The sequence below is a fragment of the Siphateles boraxobius genome, unplaced genomic scaffold (genome assembly GCF_051911475.1).
Source record: "Siphateles boraxobius isolate OS27281-9 unplaced genomic scaffold, OSU_SipBor_1 25, whole genome shotgun sequence".
Lineage (NCBI taxonomy): Eukaryota > Metazoa > Chordata > Actinopteri > Cypriniformes > Leuciscidae > Siphateles > Siphateles boraxobius.
The window spans coordinates 37,361,061-37,367,406 of NW_027508866.1; positions in this window are offsets into that span (position 1 = coordinate 37,361,061).

Below are 6,346 nucleotides of genomic sequence, written 5' to 3' on the forward strand. Positions count from 1 at the left end.
GGTAAGGTTAGGGCCTTACAACAATTGAGTATTAAGTGATGTTCCTTTATATGTTGCTCCACAGTCGAACAACTCTCAATGATCCCTTCTTAGGATGAAACACCCAGTGATGAGGAATGTACCAAACTTTGCCATCCACTCGATCTAGTTGGTGAGATAGTACCTTCTCTGCATAACCTTTAAGTACAACATCAGCAAGAACATGAGAGTACTTATGAAACCCTTTGTTTCTTTCCAGTTTTCAGGCCATTTAATCATTGCTTAGCAACACAGAAGTCGTCAGGTATCATGACATTATCAGTCTTGAATGGTGATTTTAGGCTGTAATGTCCATCCTGGAGCATGACTGTATGGGTCATTATGTCCACAAACTGAAGACCTTCCCCTGAAATTTCTCTTTCATCAGCAGTCCTTTCGCTGACATCATGATTGAACTGATTGTTTAGCAGCTCCTCCAATTTAACAGAAATTCTGTTAACAGAAAGCAGAATGCCCAACTTCTAAGGTTCGAAATTAATTCACAATCTCAAAAATCGAAATAAAAAATGGAATCGTCGATGCTGCCACGCCCCCATGTCGCGCCCGTGATGGAAAGTTCGGATCGTTTTACTGACTCTATTCAGTTTCGTTCATCAAAATTAACTAATCTTTTTTCTAGTCATTTCAGGTGCTTTAAATGTTATACTTTTAACAGGCAAATTCCCCGAACACATCCACCTACGCAATCTTGATCATATTCTGAATAAGGAAATCATTATAATGCAGTCAAAAATAATTTACAGGTAACATTAATAATTACTTGACCTTCCGAGTCTTTTGTTCATTTGTCGCATGACAGAGGCAATGAACGGATCGTTCATGATCGACTCATCACGGCGAGGGGAAAAATACACACGTGTTGAAAGGCTGTGATTCTTCTGACTTAGATTCTATGCCCGAGCCCGAACTTGGCCCGACCCGGGCAGATATTTCCCGTCACTATCCTCGGGCTGGGCTCTTGATCTATAGACGTGCACTCCCAACGCAATAGAGTGCGGCGCGGGACTAGATTTGATGTCCGAGTGCAGGCGCGGGAGGTAATGCACTTACTCTGTGTGTGCGGGAGAATAAAACGATTCGCAGACTCCCGCAAACTAGAAATATCTATGAATAAAACATAAAAACTAATAAATTTGTATTTATCTGTTGCAGAAAAGCAACAAGAACAACTAAAACAAAATAGAAATGATTTACAGGCCAGAGATTCTATTTATAACATGTTTGCAGCGTTGAGCGATTTAGCCAATCACCGACATATGTGTTGATTTCTTGAACGCAATGGCCAATCAGAAGCATTTAAGATAGACTCTCCTCACCGCTCAAAACGGACTTTTTGTTCAGTGCTGAATTCTGTAAGCTGGCAAATCCTCTAATTATAACAAAGTGTAGGCTATATATTATGAAAGATTCATTGTGCAGTCAGCTTCATTGATAATAACAGAGATGTGTGAGATTGCGATTAACTGATGTCAGCTTTTTAGGAGCAACAGCAACCTGTGCTTAAAAAAAAAAGAGTAAAAATCGAGAATCGAATCGAACCGTGACCTTAGAATCGAAAATGTAATCGAATCGAGGATTTGGAGAATCGTGACACCCCTACCAACTTCATTCTTGTGGTCACTGTTTCCCTCCAACGTCCCATTAACAACCCATCCCAATAGGGTTTTAATGGCAACTGGGCCATTACCATGACTGTTTATCATTTCATATGGTTCAATTACATTAGCTGCATTAGTTCCAATCAATAAATCAACACCTGCTTGAATGTGTGGTATCTTAACCTTGTCCAAGTATGACCATGTGGATAACTCCTGAGTAATGATGGTTTCAGAGTCAACCAGCATCTTCTGCTGCGTATGTACAGCAGGAAGTGGGAAGAAACGTTTGGTATTTATTCCTCTGATTTCCAGTCCATCAATAACGTTACAGGACACAGATTGTTCCTGACCCATGGAAGAAGAATGAAGACCCTCTTTCCACTCAGTTTCAGCTCTTTCATTAGATGTTCGGAACAAAAAGTGGCTGAGCTTCCCGTGTCCAGAAAAGCATAGGTCTGCATCACGTTGTTTGTTACCTTTAATAGCTTTCACTTGAACCGGTATGATTGGCATTAAACACCGGCCCCCGTATAACCACAGGATTGAGCAGACACTAGTTTACGCCTTTCCTCGAACTCTTTCACAGTTACCTTGTTGCGATATATGTGCCGGATAGTTGGATGTGCTTCTCCACAAACATCACAAATCAAACAATTGTCACTTTCCTTCCTCAAATGTCCTGTCTTTAGACAACCAAAACAAATTCCCTTGGCTTTCAGGAATTCAATCTTGTCTCGTTGAGTCCTCTTCTTCAAAGCAAAACATCTTTCCAATGGATGTTGATTTGCACAGAACAAACAGTTTCCAGTAGACTTAGATACAGAGCAGTATCCTTGCTGTGATGACACAATGTCAGTCTTCCTAGATGGAACTGAAACCGCAACATTAGTGGCAAAACTATTCCCTCTAATAGTTCTAATAGTTCCCTCTATTCCCCCTAAGTGGCTTGCGCCCTTGGATTTTGAATTTACCTGTGCCCTATTTGTCCTGGATATCTCCAAACACAACAAATGTGTGAGAACTTTGCTCTGCCTTGACTCCATAATCTCACAGGCCTGAGCCCTCCATTGCTCTCTCAGCTTGTAAGGTAACTTTGTTACAACAGTCTTCATGTTGCTAGGCATGTTAAGTTCATCAATGGTATTGCAACATGTATGCAAAAGCAAAGCATAAGCCTGTAATCCCTGCACATCCTCAGCCTTTACAGTGAGCCAGCCCAAGGCTTTCTCCAGATAGGCAGTAGATACCTTGAATTTATTACCAAAATGTTCTTTTAGTAATCGTTTGGCCAATGCATAGTCTCTATCTAGGGCAATACTGTATGTTGGCAACTGCGGACCAGGTCTTTCGTCTGTCCCCTAGTAAACTGCTCGAGAAAATAAAAACAATCCTTTTCATTACTAGTTTTCTCTTCAATGCCCTGTTGAAACGCAGTGATAAATGATAAATCAAAGACTGGGTTCACTTTTTTTGGTAAGATATGAGGATTTCCTTGCTGTTGAATAAGATGAGATGTTAATTCCTCTTGTCTTTTTAAGACTTCAAGCAGGGGATCACCATGAGGAGGAAGAACATATGGCATTTGATCGACTCCCATATTGTCTTGTACTTGAGCAGAATAAGGGAAATGAGATTGTTGAGATGTGTGGAATATTTGTTGATTTCTCCATCCTTTCCACTGATTCTCTGTTATGACTTGTGATGCAGAGACATCAGCTGCTCCAGCTGTATTCATTGGCATTGAATTCGTTGGCACATATTCATTTGCATTAGGATTCAAACACTCTGACCAAGAAGAATCAAACCTGAGGTTATCCGTTGCATTAATCGCACTTGATTTTGAACTTGAATTGTGCGAACATTTGCTTTGATTATCAAGACTTTTGCAACACAGCGATCTTTGCGGTTGAAGCTGCTATTTGAGCATCCAACTTTAATTGTTCCTTTTTCTATCTCAAATCCTCCTCCTGAGTTTCAATGGCATGTTTGGATTTCAATGCAGCAGCATGTGCCATAAGTGCGGCCTTTTCTGCCTCCGCTTGAGTACATGCAGACGACGTAGATGAACTCCTACTGCTGTGTGAGCTGTTTACTAATGCGTTTGGAGGTAGCATGAGACACGTTTGAGACGCTGTCTCCAGGACCAACGTCACTACATGCTTCTCCAACTTCAGAGCTTTTCTGACCGTTTGCTGTGTCCGATAACCATTTATTCGCGTTCAATGAACTCATTATTCGGTATCATATTTGCTTTAAACCAGATTTCATGTTTTTCAGCTTCATCAATGGGTAAAATAACCGACAGTGACTCATGTGCTTCTTTAGCCTCTGAACATAACCTCTTAAAATCTTCAAAAGCCAAATGTACCTCAAATTCATATTCTTGGTCGTCATAGATTAACCTGATAATTGACTCTATTAGTGTCTGAGCCTTGTTTAACGTAGCCTTCCTTAACGTTCGCAAAGTATCAAGTTTTTCCATTAAAGCCTTAGCTGTTAATTTAACAGGTCTTTTCCCTCTTTCAGACTCATTTTCAACATTAGGCAGGTTTTGATTTGACTCATTAAACCCTTTAGTATTCATACACTTTTCATTTTCCATTTTGCAAACAATTGTAAACAAACATACAATTCCGACACACAATGTTATGTTCATTGGTCTTTCTTTGGCAACCAATGCATTGGAATTACGCGATTGTGTGCACACACAAACTTGTTGCTCAGGTTGCCTAATTATACACAGCCACAGCACCAACCAGTGGACAAAAAACTTTACCATACAACAAATGGCTCCTACAATCTATACAAAAATATGAAATTAATTTGAATTAAGTATTTTTTTTAAAAAGAGTTCAAATGAATGATTCAATGACTCACTTGTAAAGACTGCTTTTTTCATTACTGAATGAATCAGCATTTTTGAATGAATCTCTTTAATGAATGATTCACTAACAAATACATTTTTTAACAGTCTCTTGTCGCCACCTACTGGTGTCACGATGTAATTGATACAATATTTATTTGAAGTTACTTTCAAAAGGTGATTTACTTTATTTGATCGCTACCATAGACATCAGTGTTTATATCTGAACTATAAACTTTTATCCCAGTACGTCTGTGATAATCTGAGTTATTGTAAGACAGAAATAGCCTAATGATAGGCCTACTGTGTGGCTGAAAAGTTACCTCTACATGACAACTGCTCTCGGATCTGAATGTTCGCTGTGATCGAGCTTGTTTAATAGAAGGTTTAATAGAAACTTGAGAATCAGTTTTATTTAGGAACTAGATTGTGTTTGTGTTTGAATCGAGATAGCGATCTTTTAAAGTAATCAAGTCACAGTGAGATGGTTGTCGTCTCATTCAGCTCGGCAGATTCAAGATCATTAGCCACACTGAGTCTGTGACACCGTAACCTTACAGTTGTTGCCAGATTTGTCCCTGCAAGAAAATCATCTGTCCCAATGAACTCTGACTCGGAGTCTCGTCCACTCAAGTGAAATCTGTCACGCGCGGCTCGTCCATTAGCAAGACAGAATGACGGTCGATGGGGAAATATAGAAATATATCGGTTCCCCCGCGGCGCGCGAGCCAAAAGCCTCTCAGAGCCTTAACAAGCCGAGTCCGCTCCCGATGACCTCATGATGATCCGTCAGCTTACAGTGTCACTCACTCCATCTAATGCAGACAGACGACACACCATCCGAGAAGATGAGTGAGACGGAGAACTGATATGACTTAATAAAGACAAAGATAAAATAACACGGTGCAGCTGTCTTTGTGACGAGTGACTAATCACAGACCTGAGCAACTGTATAAATTCATCAAGACCTTATCACTAACTAAACCTTGACAATAATTGGCAAAAAAAATCAATTTAGTGAACATTGAGACAAAATATAAAAAGCATATGTTTTTTTGTTGTTGAGCAGCCTATCATTTGATTAATCAGGCTTTTATGGCTCATATAGTCTGATATGGTGCGAATAAAGAGGAAGAAACAGGAGATAGGAGATCGAGTGCGACAGGTTTATCAGATCATGTTGCTCATTTAGAGGCTTCAGAAATATTATAGCTTTATAAGGATTAAAAAGGCTTACATCATGAATGTTAATTATGTCATGCTGATATGATATTCCAGTCACAAGATGTCATCATTATGAGTCAAACTTTCACCATATTCAAAATTCATTAATTGAGCACTTACACCAGTGTCTGCCATTAAATCTTGCGTTCACTATAGCAGGACGAATTTATTCACCAGTTTTGACTGACTGAACATAGAAACACATCAGGAAAATTGTAAAAAAACAAACAAAAAAACATTATATTAAAGATTAAAGGCTGCATTTAATCCAGTTTTTTAATTTTTATGCAAACATTTGGTTTTTTTTTAAAAAGGAGTTTTTCCCTGATGTTATCATCTTAAGCATCAGAAACATTATAAACTAAGGGCAAAAATAACAAAACATGAGAGATCTGCTTCAATAAAGCTTTACTCCACGTTTGAGAGTTTAATCTTATAATTCATCCATCAATGTGCATCAGACGACTTTAAATGCCACCACCTCTGCTGTGAAATTTCAATAATAGGCTGTATTTATTTATTATCATTTTGATATATTGCTTTAGCAAAGACTAATCTCCTGAGAACATCAATAAAATTAACATGCAAGTTATATTATATTGCACTCTGATTGGGTGGGACC